The sequence below is a fragment of the Pteropus vampyrus genome, unplaced genomic scaffold, assembly GCF_000151845.1.
Source record: "Pteropus vampyrus isolate Shadow unplaced genomic scaffold, Pvam_2.0 Scaffold199, whole genome shotgun sequence".
Classification (NCBI taxonomy): domain Eukaryota; kingdom Metazoa; phylum Chordata; class Mammalia; order Chiroptera; family Pteropodidae; genus Pteropus; species Pteropus vampyrus.
In genome coordinates, this window is record NW_011888980.1 from 3,125,833 (window position 1) to 3,145,930 (window position 20,098).

A 20,098-nucleotide genomic window follows, 5' to 3' on the forward strand; every position below is an offset into this window, starting at 1 on the left:
CATAAAACCTAGCTGCTTTAGAAAAATTTTGTTTTAATTTGTTCTCTGAAGTGATTAGCCATGGCTAGAACTTCATTTTTTTTTTCCCCTTTGCAAAGCCTTAAAAAAAGAAACAAAAAAACGGCAAATTTGCCTTTTTATTCTATATTTTTTCTGTGACTCCTTTGAGCTCAATTTTGTTTAAAGTCAAACATTCAAAATATTTTAGAAAATGCTATCAAGAATTATCAGCATGCAGGATTCAATGCAAATATAATTCTGTGTTTTCTTCAAAGGGTGATAGAGATTTCAACAACTCTTTTAGCAACCCTGAAAATTTGGCCTAACACTTGGGGCACTCATCACATGATACTTTAAATAATCTTCCAAATATCAGTTGTAATGATATCTTTCCCTGGTAAAACAATGGATAGGCCTAAAATTAGCTAGAAAAAGACAGCCGGGTCTATCAGGGGTTCTTCAAGGAAGATGCCAGAAAATCTTGATTAATGCCATCATTCCCTCTGGAATTAATTTACAGTTTTCTCATCAGGTGTGTTGATGGAAAGTGGTCATACAGTTCTAGTAATTGCCTCAGATTCCTGTGCTGTTCTTCATCAGGGCCTCTAATGAAGTCTTGAGTTGTAGCCTGGGGTTGATGCCAGACTGGAATGCAGGGAGGCTGAAAGCTGACACCAGTTCAACGGAGCAAAGGGCTCTGTGCTAAGGTTGTCTCCATGACAACCTGAGTATTTTCCTGGTGATGCATTTACACAGCAGGGTTAAAGTTCTGTGAAAGCAACAGCTGTTGTAAAAACAGTATATTAAATATGTTTCGGACTGTAAAATGTGCATTCTTCTTTGGGGAATTTCATTTGGAGAAATTCTGAAAGTACAAAATGGATTTAAAACTGAATTACTAAATGGTAGGATATTTATTTTGATAAAGCTCTATTCTTATTTTTTAAAGGGAGTATAAGAAAATTTTGATGATCCTTTTTTCCTGAGCATTCATTTTCTTTCAAATTATTGTTGTTGTTGTTGTTGTTATTGTTATTATTATTATTGCCCCAAAAGTCCAGCCTAGAACACTGATCCCTTTGTATTGACCAGTATTTCTGTAGTAAGTCACTTGGCAAATAATTGGAGGCAAAAAAGCAATATGTGCATCCTGTAACCGAAATGATTTGTCATGCTTCTTATTTGATTTTGTTCTTTTCTACTTGCAACCTTTTAGTTTTTCATGCTAGCTGATTATTCTGATAGATATTTGAAAAAAGAAAGAAAGAATTTTTCAGACAGTCCAAAAATATATCGATATTTTTATAGAAAACTTTTGTTTTTTGCCTTTTGCAAACCCTGTGCCCCCAAGTTGATGAGCCTGATGCTACCCAGATTTACAAGAGGTGAACTGACCTTAATTCAAAACTCTGCAAGTCAATGAGCATCACTGTGGTATTCTGAACAGAGTAACCAACCATCCCAGTTTGACCTGGACAGAGGTTTCCCTGAGACAATGGAATTTCGCTGCTAAGACTGAGAAAGTTCTGGGCAAACTAGGACTAGCTGGTCACTTTGGCATTCAAGAACTTTGGCCAGCACCTGTTAATATGCCAGGCAGGCTCTCTACTAAGACAAGTGGGTTCCAAAGTCAAATAGTCCTTGGTCTGTTCCCATCTCCTAACCAGGACCAGCTGGTTACTTTGGGAAGATTCAGTAAATCAAATTTGCCTCTCTACCTGAGTGTGCTCATACTATAACAAGAGATGATAAAAGGTGCATCTTCATTTATGGGTGCTGTGAACCAAGGCACTCTCAGGTAAGTGAATGGTGGTACCTCTTTCTACACAGGCTGCCATTTTCATTGGATTGAAGGGGACATCAAGGGCATCCTGATTTCCTCTGTCTCTACACCAGTAGAGGCCAGCATTGACCAGGAAAGCCCGTTCGTGTGGTACCCGCTCCTAGGGTCTGGAGACTGAGAATGCAAGAGTTTATCTATCTTGGCCAAATCACGACAGACCCAGCAAAACCAATCATGTGGCATTTATTTCTTTCTTGCTTCTTTCCATTTGGGGATAGAGTAGAGGAAGTTTAAAAAGCAAATAAACAAACAAATGAACAAACAAACCAGTGGACTTCCAAGCCATAGAGAATAGTTGCTGGGAATATATTTCTAAATCAAATAAACCAAGATGTATGAGTTGCCTGTCTCCTTTGTTTAATGTAGGTAGCCCTGGGAAATTCAAAGACACATGAGATATTTTCCCTGTCCTTGAAAGTGAGCACCATAAAATTGGTCTATTCTCACTGTTTAGGGGTAAAGGAAAGGAAGCACCTAGCAAAGCTTCTAGGAACACATATCAGAAATAAAAATGGCAGCCAAAGGGATGCACACTTTCCTTTGTTCTCTACTCACCAAGATTTCAAGGGGAAAATCTCCCAGCCTGTCTGAATTCCCCAGCAGGGTATTCCAACAGTGGGGATAGAACTCCCTCATCAATCACACGCACTGGAAACTCCACACTTGACCATTCATTCATTCATTCATTCATTCATTCACCAGGTATTTATTGAGTATATGTCAGTCACTGATCTAGCTTCTGAGAAAAGAACTAGCAGTGGGGGAAAACAAAAAAGATTCTTGCTCTCTTGTAGCTTATATTCTAGTGAGGGAAAGTGAAGTAAAACTCCATCAACATTTAACTATTTCTTAAAAATAAAGTCTTTAGAATAAGATTATTATAGCTTCCTCATTTCAAACAACTCCTTCAGATAAATCTACAGATTAGTGCTTCCCCTCAAATTCTAAACGATGGTATCTTGACTGACATTCTAGATACATGTTTTATTTTGTTTTCCTGAAATTCACAACATGCATAATAGGAGAGTAAAACTAGCAAGTAGGTATTAAGAACTTGTCTATTAAAAATTGTCTGAACTAAAGTTAGTATGCATACAAGCATGATGTGGAACTTATTACAGTTGAGGTTCTTATAGGAGAGGTTAAAATTCATCTGTTTTCTTAGCCGAATGAGCTAACGTAGACAAGTAGATGAACTTAGCAACTGAGGTGCATTGTAGAATTCTAGTACAGAGATTTTGCAGGTAAATTGAACTTGATTTGATCTCCTTACTTAATCTTGAAGTTGGTTGAAATGGATGATTGGAAACTAGTTCTGCCAGCTAGTCTGTGGCCGGATTGAGCATATATACCACTTGAGGGCCACAGAACCGCATGGTTTTGAACGTGTACTTCTCAATGGAAGTAATAGTCTCGATGCAAAAGTGTTCTTCAAACTTGATCTCACGGTTGTGCTAAGCACAAATTTCTCATGGTAGCTATGTTTTTCTTTATTTCAAGGATTCCATATCTTTAACTCAGATATTACAAATTTATTAATTCACTACTCGAATAATTTTTCCAAATATTTTGGTAGCTTTCTAACAGATTGACCAGAAACTGAAGCCCATGGAGAGCATTAATTTACATGAATAAACTAGTGGATCTTGAGGGTAAGTGACTGCATTTAACCCTAGATCCTCCAAATAAAAGCTACTACAATGCTTTGTTTATGACAAATACTCTCTCTTAGAATATGCATATGAACAAAAATGAAAAATAATTTTAATAAGCATTACATTCCACATTCAATACTATGAAGTGTTATTAAAGAATCTCTTCTATTTGTAGCATGGGTAGCCGATAGGATTTTTCTTACATTAAAACAGAGCTCTCCATTGTCAAAAGAATTCTATTTCTAGTTGTTTCGCAGGGAGAAAAGAAAGGTTAAATTTTTGTTCTTTATGAAATAGAAAAGGCTGTTTTGAGAAAGAACAGCTACATTGACGATATACCTGGTAAAATTATGACACAAAATTTGACTCTTTAACAATAAACTCATTTGGGGAGGGCAGCCATGAAATTGAACCTAACAGGCACCTGACAAATAATCTTCTCCTGGACCATCACTTCCCAGCATGGCACAGTTCTTAAGCATCTGAAAAGCCTAGATGACTTCCACATATAGCTAATGTCACTAAAGGTCTAGGGCAAGTAGAGAATGCTTTGGACTATGGCTTATTTTAAAGGTTTGGCTTGGACTTACAATTCACCTTTAGAAGATAGAAATAAATGTTTTTAAAACCCAGTTTCTGGATTTGGGAGGGCAGGGATTGGACATGAAGTCCTGGGATTGAAAACTCTGTGTCCTCAAACTACCCTCATGAACCAGTTTCAATATGGAAAAGGGCCTCTAAAGGTGCCTTTGCAACTACTGACTGCCTGTGCAACAGAATAGAGATGGCCGTGGACCGGAAACCAGGAGATGGAACTTTTCGAGCTGGCTTTCTCATTAGGTCATTGGCCATGTTTCTTTAGGAAAACTGTTTAACTAATCTAGGAGTCTGTTTTCTCATTTGGAAAAATGAGAGCCTGAACTCTGTTTTCAGTCCTCTCTTCTACACAGAAAGGATGGGACGCTCCCATCCTCGGGCTGTGCCCCACCTCTAGGACAATCCCAGCTACCTGCACTTGGAACAGAGAGCAGCCTGCAAGCTTGTAAGAGAAAAGCATCTCCACTCTTATGAATCTTGTCAAAATGTTAAAACAACAACAGATAGAAGTACTGTCTGATACCTTTCTGATGATAGATTTAGTATCTTTCTTAATGGGGGATTCCAATGATCCTTTAAAAGTGAGTCTGAAAAAGAAAGCTTGAAAAGAACATATGCTATTTTCTCAAAACCAAATTTTCCCTAAACTATAAACCCTTTCTAGATAGATCAATTTCACCTAGGTAGCAGCTTATTGATTTGAAACATATACAATTGGCCCCTTAACGTCTAATTTGCTCAAGAATTTTTGGATGTAAGTTTTTGTAAGTTTCCAGAAAGCTACCTTGTAGGATAGCCAGTTTCCCAGAACTGAAAACAAATTAGATTAATCATGCTAGAAGCTAAATAAAAGTGCCTTGTTGGGGCCTGTTTGGGCAAGCCCCAGTGCTCTCTTCAGTTGGCCAAGAGAAAAAGAGCATCTAGGAGGGCTTAGCTGCCACTCACTCTGCACAAGAGTAGCAATGTGACTCCCTGAGCCTCAATGTGGTTTCATTTCAGATCGCCCTTCAAGCATTCAATTGATAACAGAATCTTGTTCTCTTGCAGGAAAAAAACAAATAGGCACAGGTTTCAGTGATTTTTACTTCTGGACAAGTATGATTTTCGAACACTTGAGCTCAGGATTAGCGAGGCTTTAATGATCATCTAGCAAAGCCATTTTTGCTCTTCTTGATTTGCCGGGCATCTCTCCCCACTCACCCTTCTGTTCTGCATTTCTGTAGTGCACCGCATCTCTTTATGTATGGGGGTATTGACAAGCCTTAGAGAATGTGTGGACCTGACAGCACCTGGCACTTGATTTGTTGTTATCGATTTCTTCCTTATAGCTGCATTAACTCTGCTGCATGTAGAAGAGTGGCTGCAGGAACTCCGCCCTTGCCATGTGTTCTTAGTCCAAGAGCTCCCAGTACGCATGGAACCCAGCCTGCTGTTGCATGAGGCTGAGTTGACTCCCAGGCACTGTCATTTGATATTTCCCGGTTCTCACTAGCATTCAAGAACTGAAAATATTTGCTTTGTGTTGGCTCTACAAAACCCAGTAAATAGCAAACTTTGCTGGGACCAGAACACATGCCAAAGAAACAGAGGGAGTAAGGTCTGAATAGACCCAGTTATGCTTAAAGGAGGGGTTTTTCTTAGTTGGGATGCAAAGCCCAGAGGCAGTCAAGTCTCAGAGTCCTTTTTTCTCTAAAGTCAGGATTTACCGATCAAGGCTTTGGAACCAAATAAAAGTATGATCAGCCCCTCCCCCACCCCCGTTTTTGTTGCTAAATCTCTCAGGGAAATGTGGCTGAAAAGTGTTTTCTGATCATTTTCACTGTTTCTATTACGAGCTTGCTCATTCACTCAATGAGTTGATCAATTTTTACTGAACTACCACCATTTTCTAGACTGTTCTGGGTGCTAGAGATTCAATAATGAACAAGAAGAGTCTCCATCCTCAAGGAAATAAATCAATGGGATAATTTCAGATTGAAACAATGCATATGAAAAACAAACTAGGGATTTGATAGAGAATAACTGTGGAGCCTTGTTAGATAGGAGATAGTAGTAGGCATTTCCAAGTATAAGACCCAAAGGAAAAGAGGCAGCCATGCAAACAGTGGTAGACTAGGTTTTAAGGCAAAGGGAACAGTCAGTGTAAAGACCCTACTGAGACAGGAAAGAACTTCATATGATAAAGGAATCAAAAAGACACCAGGAACTACGTGAATGAAAAGAATGGCATAGAAGATATCAATCATTATCTCACGATTGTAACTTTTTCAAGCTTTAGATCCTCCTACCATCACATCAATTTTTTATTCTTGCACATGACACTATACCTGTTTCATCACCAGGACTATCTAATGATTGATGTAAGTATGTGAATTTCTTGAAATTATGTAGCAACAAAATGAAATGCTGCTAACATCCTCCAAAGACACAGAGAAATGAGGTAGCCCAAGAGGCTCCGCAATCCTATGACACATGGCCACAGAGTAACCTGCTCTAAATTTTAGGTAATCATATCCTCTATTTTTTTGGAATTTTTACAGAACTTCAAGTCATCAGCATCAAGTTACAATAACTCTCCAAGTTAGCCCAGAGTTATTGTAAGTTGAGTTGACAGTTGGCATCAAGCAAGATGATAAGTGTAGTGGGGTTGGAGTCTACTGGAAATGGCTGGCTAGGAGTTCTGCTGCTGTCCTATCTCCGTGTGTCCTAGGAAGGTGACTTGCTTTCCTGAGACTCAGCTTCCCTGTCTGTTAAATGGAGATAGTAACATATAGTTCCTAGTATAGACATTGCAAGATAATATTTTTAAAAGTTTTTTAACATTTTTTTAAACTGCAAGGTAACTTTTACATCTCTTTAAGTGAATAAAGTTTTATTAAATTATAACCACATGCAAATTAGGATGTGGGGCATCATCACCCAAATGTTGGCTTCTGGTCCAAGCACTTGTCATTCAAGTCGATTAATTTTAAATAGCAGAGTGGTATGTGGGGAAGACGAGCAAAAAAGCTCTGAAAGCATTCCAAGGAGAATCATAGTTAGAAAAGAGACTGCTTCTGCATCTCAAGAGTCAAGTTGGCTGAGAAAACGGGACACAGTCGGATACAGCTGGCTCAGGTAGGGGTGCCAGGCACCCAGCAGCTCTCATGAATTTTGTCTCACGGTCTCCACCTGTCTCCAGCAGCATTTGCTGGCACGGTCAGGCCTGCTGTGATTTCACGCTGGGGGCTCCTTAAAGATTCCTTCTGGTTCCTGGCGTTTTCCATTGCATGAGAACCATACTAAAAAAAGTTAAGTGATTTTGTTACCATTGGGTTCAGTGGGCCTCGTCATCTCATAAAATAAGCCACGTGCTCTAAAGGATCACTTTGGTTTCTTTAAACTCTAAAATTAAACACTCTTAGGATTCCATGTGTGTAATATCTTTGCGTACAGCTTGCTATTATAGGTAAAGACATCAATGTCAGAGTAGCTTGTTAATTTCTCCTGCATTTCTTGAATCAGCTCCCAGAAAATGGTTTTTCTTTAGCTTAAGAGATCTTCCTATCTCACAGGCTTTAAATCATGAGCCAGACTATTATGATTCTCTTGCCTCTTAAAGTATTATTTATTAAAAATTAGAGAATGAATTATATAGTGACGACAGAAGTAACAATAGAAGGATGTTTTTATGTAAAAAATTGTCAAGACACAATTAAGAACAATGTCTATTTGTGTATTTCTGTGCTAGTGCATATGGTCACTACAATTTTATAACTTTTGCCACCTTGTAGGACATACTCCTCATGGTTATTTTTAATCATTGCCTTCATTCTTGAAATTTTTTACTCTGATATGTTGATTTCATGTCAAGTTCCATGAAAAATGTTGCCTGAACTTTTAATAGAATTAAATTATTGACTAATTTGAAGATAATTCATATCTTTACAATGTTAGTTTCTTCTCTAAGGACTTGATATGCCTTTTTATTAATTTAGAATATAAATTTAAAATGTCTTTATATTGTTTAATAAAGTTATTGGTAAGAATATTGTATGTTTATGCTACTTTGCAATGAGGCTATCATTATATCTTCTAACTAGTTATTTCTATATATGAACTAATGCTGTTAATTTAGTTAATTAATGTTGTATATTAATTCTGTGGTTGCCCACCTTACTGAATACATATATAAATATATATATCAGATATATACTGATATATGCATATATATGTATGTGTACATATGTCAGAATCCAAAAAATATAAATAGCTGCCACAAATCAATAAGGACAAATGCGAAAACCTGGTAGAATATTTCACAAAGAATAGGAGCAGGGAAATTACAAACTAGGAAAACCGAATGGTCAATAAATGTATGAAAAATGGTTTACCTCATTAATAATTAGAGAAATAGTATTATTTTATATGCAAATGTAAAACAGGAGATATCGTTTGGTAACAATAAGGCCAACAATACCAGATGCTTGCAAGAATGGGGTAGAGGAGGAGCCACACACTCCTAATGGATTACAAATGTGTACGACCACTTGGGAAAACCATCTGGCAACATCTGGAATACTGATGCATCCCCACTTCCACCTTCTCCATCTAGCAATTCTATTTCTAGCTATATATTTTTTAAAGAACCTCTTGCATCTGTGCACAGGAGATATGGTATAAAAATGTTTAGTGAAGCACGGTGTGTGATCGTAAAATCTGTCAAAACTCTCGATGTCTATTAATGCAGTAAAGGGTGAATAAATTAGGATACATGACGAAATACTCTATCTTCATCAAAATGAAAGAAATAGAACCATCAGTATTGCCTTGGATAATTCTTAAAACAATGCAGAATAAAAAAAGCAAAGAGCAGAATTTGACATATAAAACGATGTGATTTGTGTACATGCAAAAAACACGGAACGATGCCGTTCTTAGGCATACGTACATGTAGGAAAAGTGTACAATGTGGACTGGAAGAGCAACGCACCACGTCCTGAGAGTGAAGGGGACCAAAGTATTGCCACCCTGAAGGAGCCCTTGGGACACTAATGTTAAGCTATTTATTAAGAAACAAAAGACTGCAAAAGAACCTTTGACCCCCTTTCCTACCCAAGAGATTCAGATAGAAAAATCTGCTTCAGGAAGGAAATCTTAAATGTTTGCCTTAGCCTGATTAGCCTAATTTGAATTAAGTATGGTGAGTAAAAATGCTCTAGGTAGGGCCTATTAGCTAGATACCCCTGTATCCCATGGTATTAGGTTGCCTAGCAAGAATTTGCCTGTCACGTGTGTCCCCGCCTTCTTCCACTACCTGTGAATCACCCATTCTCACTATTAAAATTTATACCCACCTACCCCGCTTTCTCCTTTGTCCAAAAATGTCATATACACCCAATGTTGCTTCACTGTCTTTGGAATTTTCATGCTTATGTTAATTCCCCATACTCATGTATTAAAATTTTGTTTTTCTCCTGTTAATCTGTCTCTGTTAATTTAATTTTAGCCAAGCTAGAAGAACTTAGAAGGTAGGAGAAAAAGTATTAATTTTTTTAGCCCTTACCTGATCACCTCCAGCAGGGAGGGAAGGAGGGAAGAGGGGAAGGGAATTGGAGTAGGGAGGCTGAGAGGGAGAGGGAGAGAGAGAGAGAGAGAGAGAGAGAGAGAGAGAGAGAGAGAGAGAGAGAGAGACTTCAGCCATAATATTTTTGTTGTCGTTGTTAAAAATAAACTGAAGCCTAAATGACAATATGCTAGATTTATTAATTATGAATTTTAGGTATGTAATTGTTTGTTTATTATACTCTGAACCTCTCTGAGTTTTTAAGATTAAAAAATTAATCTTGCATTTGCTTGCACTAAGTAGCAGGCTGCCCTCTACAGTATCCCCCAGCCAACTTCACTGGTAGATTACCTGTCTGACCACACATCTGAGCTTTCACTTTCCCTGCTTTATCACATGGCCCTATTTACTGCCTACTTGACACCTATCACTGTCAGGAAGTGGAAGTGTCCTTTTTGCTTATCTTTTAATCATCTGCCCTCCCACCTTTCCATTGGAATATAAACTCTAGGAGGTCAAAGACCTAGCCTGCCTTCTACTGTAAGCTGGAGCTCTCTGGTACTGCCTGGTCCACAGCTGGGTCTTGCCTACTGAATGAATGAAAGCTGCATTGTAAAGCAGAAGGCAATTTTCTTCCTTAGCTCTTCTATCGGCCCTTAGACACGGCTAGCTGCCTGCAGTAGTTTCCAACTTTCTTTCAATGTTAAACTGGAAAAATTTTTGCTTTTCAGAAAGGAACAAAGATGAGGCTATACATTCTTTTTTGATTTTCGTATTATTCCATTTTTCCTACTCAGGAAAAAGGTCATCTGAAACTCATACTAGGACATCACTTCAACTGACTTGACCTCTTTTCCCGGGCCAGGGACTTTGTCATACTGTGGAGTCCTGCTCTGCCCAGCAGGTCCCAGGAGATCCTATAAGTCACCCAAGGGATCTGTTTCTTAAACGTTCTGAGTGCCCTGGCTTTTCTTCAAACACTTAAAAACATATTCAAATAAAAAAGGAAGTGAGGAATGGGTGAAAGAGTCAAAAGGTACAAACTTCCAATTATAAAATAAGTCCTGGGGATGTCATGTGCAACGTGGTGACTATAGTTAATAATGCTCGGCATTTTATGTGTGAAAGTTGCTATGGGAGTAAGTTTTAAAAGTTCTCATCCTAAGAAGATACGATTCGTAACTATGGACGGTGATAAATGTTAACTAGAATTATAGCCGTGATCATTTCACAATATGTACCGATATCAAATCACTATGTTGAACACCTGAGACTAATATAATGTTATATGTCAATTATATCTCACTTTAAAACATTAAATAAAATAGGAAACTTTCAAAAAATTTTAATACTGTAATTTTATTACATTAAAATAGAAACCACATATTTGCTAAAAATGGATTATTTTATTAATTTGTTTGCCCTCATATTATTTTTATTATTCCTTATTATCTTAGGCAGACACTCCCCAGTCATTTCCCTTACATTTGCATTTTTAAAAGCACTTTTAAAGGGAACCACCTGAATAAATTATTGGCCGACTTTTTAAAGACAATATTCTTAAAAATGAGCAATGTCATTGTAATAATGATGCCATCATAATATTTGCCCCATTTATCTGAGTCTTCTAAGATTTGTCTCAAAAACGTATGCTAGACAGAGCTGTATCTTTACAAATGCAAATGTTAAGGTGCTTTGCATGAGATGTATAATTTTTCTGGCCTAACTGTTTTAAATACCAACTTGTGAAATTGCAAGTAGGAAAAAAATAGCATGTGTGTCATTAAAATTTTCAGGTGTACAGATGTCCAGTTTCCATTCTCAGAACCATTGTAGTGCATGTTTCTGAAAGATTTTGTCTAGAATTCGCCTCTAGCAGGAGGGAGGACAGACCAGAGTCCACTTGCAACCTGGCCCTGAGCCACTGAGAATGAGGAAGAAGCTGGAGCAGAAGGGCCATTTGTCTCTGTTATTAGGAAATAAATCAACCTTTGTTTTCCTGGCCGAACTCAGGGAATGTCATTATTACCAAATAAATTGTGTCGTTACAAATCAATCATTTAAATGTGAATCACTTCAATTGTCTGGGCTTCAAACTTGATTCCACCCCCACGGAAATAAATGATGAGATATATAGATCATTCAAACTCTACATTTGGTACAAAATGTTCTACAAAAGCAAGTTTTTTTCAAGATTAGTCAACAAACTAACTCATCATTCAATATTCTCTCTTAATAAAGGGGGTGTCATAACGCTTTCATTGTGAGTATAAGATCAACTTGGCAAAAAGTTAAAGGCTGTCTTTCTCGGAATATAGCAAAAATGACACTTTGAGATAACGGTGAATAAGGCAGTTATGTTTGATTACCATTTGCATATTTTAAGATCTGTCTTCTAATGATAAATAGAAAACAGAGGTATAAGCTTTCATTGTATTTTGAGAAACTTTCCTCAGGACTTAAAGACGGTGGATTGATATTTACTTTTAAACACGTTTCAACCTACATTTTGCTGAACAGGAATGTTGTAACTAAAACAACCTTAGGTTTTAAGTTCTGCTACTGGAATTTTTCACATGACTATAATTTCATTAATGTACAGTTAGTTATAAGCAACATAACTGTGAACTAATGATGCTACTCAGCCAAAAGATTGCCCCATTTCCCTCTGGTTTTTGCTCTAGGTTCTCACACTGTCCTTTCTCCGTGACCTCTCTCCCACCTCTGACCTCCTCCCCAGTTTTCACCCTTGCTTTAACAATTGATTTATGACGGGCCCATGGAAGGGTCAAGCCCACTTTTATGGTTTGCTTAAAATATTTCTTTTAGAGTGAGCATCAGAAGTGGTCTTCAATCCCTGCTAAACTGTTTCCCTAAGACCTCAAAAGAGTTTCCTTTACTGCCCATCACCGCACCTTATTTATAACGTTTGTACTTGTGAAGAGAAACTCATTAAATAAGGCAATTTTGAAACTTTTACCAAAATGAATAACTTATAAGAGATGCAAAATTAGCTTCCCCGCCATGAGAATATCTGTGAATGCATACATAACCCAGGCTGGGGAGGCGTAAGGAAGAGAAAACGAAAAGCCACAGAAAATAATTATTAGCCTAGGATTATTTCTTTTATGGGATCTATTTTTCTTTTACGCTTGACAGTTTGATCTTCGCTAGCACTGAAGCCTGCAGATCTTTGGGTATACTCTTACATTCATTGCCGTAACAGTAAATTTCACCCTTTTGTTTAATTTGACTTCCTGTTGTTGTTTCAATGTACTAAGCAATCGCCAAATTTAGGAATGCTTTTTAAAAACTCTGGTTAATATAACTGACAATTTTTTTTTACAGTTTAAAGATTTTGAAGATAGAAAACGATTTGAAAGGTATAGGGCTATTTATTTTCAAAATACATATACAGTCTGAAGACCAAATAGTGCCTAAAAACAGGAGGGATTAAGCTAAGATTTCTGGCCTTAATGTTCTAATTTGGATCTTAACATTGAACTTTAGATTGCTGTGAAATATTTGCTGCCCTGGTGAGCTTTCTTTAAATAACACCATATGATACTTCTATAGATGGCTTCCCCAAACTTATTGATCTCCCCCCTCCTAGGTCATTAAAAATGTGATTTATTAGTCTGACATTTTTAATAGGGCAAAGCTCAGAGGTTTATTGTGATGGCTTTCTCGCTTCCATGTTGCTTTCAGCTGCTACCACGACGGAAAAGCTGTCAATATAATACTAGGTTGCTTTCTAATAAGAAACTGGCTTTTGAAAATTTATTTATTTAACTAAACGGCAATCTCTACATATTTAAAGTGTTTTACACCTATTACACAGCAATGAATTAATTTTTCCCATTTCGCCCTTCTCTTTCATGTAAAGCGAGGTGTTCCCCCCTAATTAAATGCCCTCATTTTCTTAGTGTGAGGCTTGGCAGGACTCCAGAAGTGAGCAAGCTTGAACCGAAGGGTCTGCTGCCAACAGTCTGTGTGATCTTAAACAAAAGCATAGGTCTCTGACCCACTGCCTTCCTCAGCCCCGGAAGGAAACAGGGCCACAAACTAGGAGTCCTTCACACACGAAATTGCAAATCCAGCCATCTAAGTGCTACTGACCTAGTGCAAGAAAATAGTCCAAATTAAGGGACTGTGGACGCTATTTTAACTTCTGGTCTTAGTGGTCATCAATCTTCATGAATGCAAACAAATATGTGTGCCCACCATCAAATTTAGATTCATACCTTTGGATTCTGGCTGGTGCTCAGCAGAAATTCTGGAAGCAGGGGGTGAGTAGCATGTAAGGAGCAGGCGGTATTTGAATGAGGGAATGATGTGGGGCTGGATTTCTGCCCCAGGCTTGAACCTTCTGTCCCACTGGAGCCATGTAGCTCCTTTTCTTCAAGTTCCCTCTAGTAATGCATGTCTAATTTGCATGTGTGTTTTTCATAGGAGCTGAATAAGGGGATGGGGGGGGGGACAAGGAAAAAAAAGAAGAGAAGACAAAGTGTTTTGAGAGAAAGAGCTATGGTTCTTTTGATTTTAGCCTATTTAATTACCCACCACACCATGGATATGGCACAAACTCAGAATATCAGCTTCACACCTTCCAAAGGCTGTTTAAATCAGAATCCTTTTTTTTTTTTTGGCATTCATTTCAATAGCAGGCACATGTATGCAACCTAAGAGACACTGAGATGAGGAGAACCTGGCACAGGTCTGTATCAGGGCTCTTCTGAGAATAAGAAACTATTACATTTCAGATCCGTTATATGTGTGTGTGCTCTAGGCTACCAAGACTGCTCCTGAAATTTTCTTGACTAATCCTTTTGAAGCAAAATAGGTGACACCAGTTGTCATTTTATGATGAATTGTAAAATGCCTCACATGCTTTTTTTAACCTCTCTCTTTACTTACCTTCTTTACTTCCTTCCACCAAATAAATGTGAGGGATGTGTGAGTGGGCGCTGTGGGGAAGCAGGTGCTGTTGACCAGCATGCTGCCCTTCGATGGGGTTCCTCCAGAAGAGGGTACCTGTTTCAGGTCCCCATGTTTCATCTGTTAACATCTGTTATCTCGCATTTTGATTAGCAGCCCCTCTTTCGCTCTCGAAAGTATCCTAGTTTGGACGGGACAAAGGGGCACTTCACTGACGTGGAATGGGAATGGAATTCTGTTTCGGGGTCACATTCTTGCCCTTAGTGGTGAAATGTGGCCACAGGGAGGACCAGCCTGTGTCACATGTTTCAAAGTCATGCAGACCTGAGTTTGATTTTTGGCTTTGTCGACATTCTTTAGATTCATGAACGTGAGCAAATGACTTAATCTCACTAAGCCTCAAATTGCTCACTTATGAAATGGGATGAATGATAACCATTTATAACATATTATTAAATATAAAGCATCCAGATTAATGCTTGTAAGCCAGGGACTAAGTTAGAATTTCCTTTCCTTAATTCTTGCCCCCTAAGTATACTGGCAAAAATCTTTTCAGTTCTAAATTATGTCTTTATAGCTACACATCAATTCTGAGAGAAGTAATAAATCTATGGTGTAATGAAGGTCAGAGACTAGACTATCATTTCCAGTTCTGCCACTGTCTTAATCCCTGTAAGTTGTTTGCAAGTTGTATAAGTTGTTTAATAAGTCTACACAACAGGATCATGATAGCAAGAAAGAATATTGAAAGTTTAGCCCTTTTTCTTTTTTAATGCAACAAGTATTTATTGATCACTCTTTATTAAATTCTGCTACTTGTGCTAGGAAGTGAATTATGTGAATTAGAAAGAGAAAAGATGGCCCATGATCTAAAGGGATTTGACATTGAGTTGGAGAAGTTATAAATGGACCCAAATGCCATATAGTTTCTCCATCTCGGCACCATTGACAGTTTTGGCCAGATAATGCTTGGTTGTAAGGAGCTGTCCTGTGCATTGCAGGGTGTTTAACAACATCTCTGGCCTCTACCCACTAGATACCAGTAGACACCCCCTCTAAGGCTAGTTGTGATGATTAAAAATGTCCTCATTAGGGCCAGCTGCAGAATTTTCAGAGCTCAGTGCAAAATGAAGATGTGAGTCCCTTATTCAAAAAGCAAGGAGAGGGCATTTAAAAATATATAATACACAGCTTTTTCTTTTCTTCCACATTCTCTCCCTTTCTCTCCTGACATACCACATGTTTTAAAAATTTGCTACTTAATGTCTTTCTAACAAGAAAAATTAAAACTTTGAATTATTAGGATGAATTTTACTGTTTATCTTTATACTGCAGAATACCTGTTTTAATGCAACTATATAGAGCACGTATGTCATATGCAGAAACCCTGAAATTACACATATTTCATATTTCACTCCTACTAGGACAGTGAACACACCGCATAAAATATCCACTCACTCTCTCTACCTTCATCCCACGGCTGAGCAAGAAGGTCTGAAAAGAAGGGGCACTATAGTTGTTCTAATGTTCCGTTTTCTTTTTTGTCATTATTTGCAGGGTAAATGGTGGGCTGATCCAGGTAAACAACATGAATAAGAAAGAATATGATAGGGTTTCTCAGGAACTTGTGTTTCTTAGAATGCCATTGTCTTCTTTTTGCACTCAAAGAAAGGCCAAACAGGAAGTGTGGCCTTTTGGATTTCTGCATGCCCTTGCTTACTCAGTCATTGGTGAATCACACTGAACTTGTACTGCCTTTGAGTCTTGCTTAACTCCCACTTACAGCACACCCACCAGAACACTGTGCTCATGGGGCATTGGGCCTGCAAATAACATTGAGATAACAAGGAAAGGCAGCCACACATACTGCACACATGCTACATCGTCCCATCAGACTTCACTTACAAAATGCAAGTGCAAAGGTAAAATTATTAGAAATTATAAAGGTGACAGCAGAGCATTAAACCAGATATGGGGTCCTTCTAAACATACAGCCCTGTGAGAATGCATAGGTTGCTCATTCATTGAGCGGGTCCTGGTCAGCAGACATTGCCAAGTGTTCCCTGGTGGACAAGATTACCCCTGGTTGAGAACCACAGGCATGAGGTACACACTAGACTATGAGTAGGGGCACAGTGAAAAAAATACCTTTGTAATGGATTTGAAATGTGTTATTTCAAATAACATATTTGAGAGGAGCAAGGATAAAAGTTTGGAAATTTCCTGAGCTCATTAATTTATAATATTCCATTTGTTCCCTTTGGTGAAATATGGTTTTGAAAATGTTTTAACTTCTTTTTCTAATGCATCATATTCATGGACTATATTTCATTTTGCTTTCATGAAAGAAAAAATTTTGTCAGTTTGTACAACACCAATTGAGAAATTATCACAAAACTCAGTTAATTGTGCTTATATACAAAATGTACTTTACTTACGTATGAAAAATTCCGAGCAATTCTATGCTTTCCCAGGAGATACATCGCACTGTAAAAACCCAAGTTTTTATATGTCATTAATTATAATATGGAGTAGCTGAAGTTACACAACGCTTTCCTTTTGTTACAGAAGTTTAACTGAAGAAATAATAATTAACGTTAGCACAAGAACCTAGGCCATACTGAAAGCTTGGCATGGATATTGAGTGTAAATTGTAAATTGGAATATGGATGTGAGAAAATAATCAGATAACAAAGTTAAGCATCCTTTCCATTTCTTTGAATATTCTCTGCTAAACATAAACTGTGGTAGATGAATAGAGGACTAAATGAGGATTCAAAATACTCCAGTTTAAATCCCAGCTCCTTTTATTGATCTTGCTGTTTACCTCTGTTGTGATAATAAGCCTTATTCTGTACCCTCACAGGGTTGTGTTGTGAACATCAAACAAAATGTGTAAAGGAGTTTTATTAATTACAAAAAGTATATAATCATTTAGCAATCTGCTGTTAATGATTACATCAGTTGGATCCGAACCATCTATTTGTAATCAAGTTCTTTATAAACTATCTCTGAGAAGATAGGTTGTATGGATTAGTCAGGATAAGTAGTGCAGGTTGCTGTAACAAATTATGCTCAAATTTCAGTAGTTTGGCACAAATATGTTTATTTCTCACTTGTGTTCCCATGTGATGTCTGCTGCAGATTAGATGGCTTTCCTATGTGGCTCTCCTGCAAGCTGTGACTCAGCGACCCAGGCTCCTTTCATCTTGTGACTACTCCATCCTCAACATATAGCTTCTAAAAATACTGCAGCATGGAAATAGTGGGAGTGCAGAGGTTCGTGCAGGGAATTTCCATAACCAGTCCTGGAAATAACATCTGCTCACACCGTGTTGCCTAGAATGCAATCAATGACCTCAAACTAACTGCAAAGGAGACTGGGAAATATATGTACCCAGAAAGAAAGAACAAATCTATCTATGCTTTGCCACATTCTGGGAATAATATGATGGCCCAATATATAATGTCATTTTTACTTCCTTATAAACTAGATCTCACCAAGGAAAATCTGAGGAGTCATTCTTTTCTTTTCTTTCTTTCTTTCTTTCTTTCTTTCTTTCTTTCTTTCTTTCTTTCTTTCTTTCTTTCTTTCTTTCTTTCTTTTTTAAATCTATTTCTTTATTTCTTAAATTTAAAAAAGTTAGATTTTATACAATCCATGATGTGAGGAGTCATTCTTTATCATTTAAAGTAATGTCTAGCTAGACTTGGGTTTGAGTATCAGGCTCTTTATTGCTAGATGAGTGAAGTAGTACGCATATTTGAGTTAGCCTTCAAAGAAATGTTTAAATAACATTTGATTATATTAATGAAATTCATAATATTGATTACGAATTTGTAATATATATCAGGCACAAATGTAGGGACTCTATGGAGGCCAGAATACACACACACACATGCGCACGTGCGCACACACACACACACACACACACGTACACATATATATTTATCAGACCCCAACCCCTTATCCCAACCTCCAGCTCTAAGAACTATAAAGAATTCAGGAGTAAAAATTAGCCCCCATAAAACAACAGTGAACAAATGTGGGAAATCCACAATTAAGTGCTGAACTTTAAGGTTCTGACTATAAAGCAGAGCTTGCAAACTTTCAGCTTAGCTACTGAATTGATCTCATTTTGTTTGGACCACACAGTGTTTTGTTTTAAAAGTCTGAGCTGACATTTTAAAAATTGGAGGATTTTATTATAAAATTCTCTTGGACAAATAGAAAATCTGGCAACACTGGGCTGGTATTCTCCCATGGTAACCGGTGGAGCCTCATGGTGGCTGGCCCCTTAGTATGGGGCCTGCCTCTTTCGTTCACCACAAGTCCCACCACTGTCTATTCCAGATGGACCCACAGTAGGGAATCTTTAATTGCCATTTATCAGGTGATCACAATGTTTGTTTCTTTTTATTTAAGAACTATTTCTCTATACTCATGTCTCCATCAAAATTAGGACATGAAAAATAGAATGAGAAATCTCAATGTGTCACGAAATATGGGAGTAGCTATCTCTTTGCGGGGTTGATGGATATTTTTAAACATTTACTATACAAAAAGAGTGTATCTGCATCCAAAAATTATAACCTGCCCCCCTTTTACCTTACCAGCCTGGCCTGGTAGACACTTTAAAAAAAACAGCTTTATCGAGGTAATTTACGTAACATAAAACTCACCCATAGTAAGTGTACGATTCAATGATTTTAGTAAACTGTTTGAGATGTGTAATCATTACCACAATCAAAACTTACAGAGCATTTTCATCACCCCAAAAATTCCCTCATGTTCATTTACAGTCATTCCCTACTCCCACCCTTAGCCCCAGGCAACCACTGATCTGCTTCCTTTTTCTATCCAAGACACATTTGAGTTTTCAAATCATATTCTGAGAGCCACAAAATATTCAGAAGACAGAGCCATAATTCCAGTCTGATGGAAGAAGAATTGCTTCGTGAAGAAGGTGAGATTTTGAGTTTGTATATAGGGTGACAAAAGAGAAAGGTATCTGGCGCTACTGTCATTTTTTACTTAACAGCAATTTGCAACCTTGGCAACCTTCCATCTTCCATGGAATAATGGAACTATTCTTTGAATTTGTGACATAATAAGTTGAAATTTTAGGAAAAAGTACAAATTGTATCATATGGCTACATCTATGTATTTCATCATTTCCATTTGTAAGTAAAACAAGAAAAATTGATAACATATAAATCAAATGTCTCCAGGTGGCCTTTTCTTCTCTCCATCTAGTGGTGAATCACCGGGCCTTGAAGACCCAAAGCAGGTCATCTATCTTCACTGAACTATCAAAGATTATGCTAACTCCCAAGAAGTTCTCTCTTTTCAGACCTCAAAACATGTATAATCTGTATTCCTTCTTAGGGCAATTTATCGAGTTTTCTCCTGTGTATTTCTTGAGTTTTTCTTCTTGTCCTGTTTAGTTCTTATCTGTATATAATTCAGTCTGATGTGTTTAACATGTCACCCTGAATATGTATTTCCTTAACGTCTAT

At 37.6% G+C, this 20,098-nt stretch overlaps 1 long non-coding RNA gene across 7 annotated transcripts in view; it reads right to left on the reverse strand.

Annotated features, from left to right (window-relative positions):
• LOC105300047 overlaps positions 1 to 14,812 on the reverse strand; it is a 48,602-nt gene extending 33,790 nt beyond the window's left edge. For 6 of the 7 annotated variants that reach the window (XR_002783238.1, XR_002783240.1, XR_002783237.1 and 3 more), the window contains exon 1: positions 14,558 to 14,812. This is a non-coding gene — a long non-coding RNA (uncharacterized LOC105300047). Of the gene's footprint in view, positions 1 to 13,884; positions 14,096 to 14,557 lie in introns of all 7 variants that reach the window. The other variant, XR_002783236.1, reaches the window with a different exon arrangement.
• Positions 14,813 to 20,098: the final 5,286 nt, after the last annotated feature.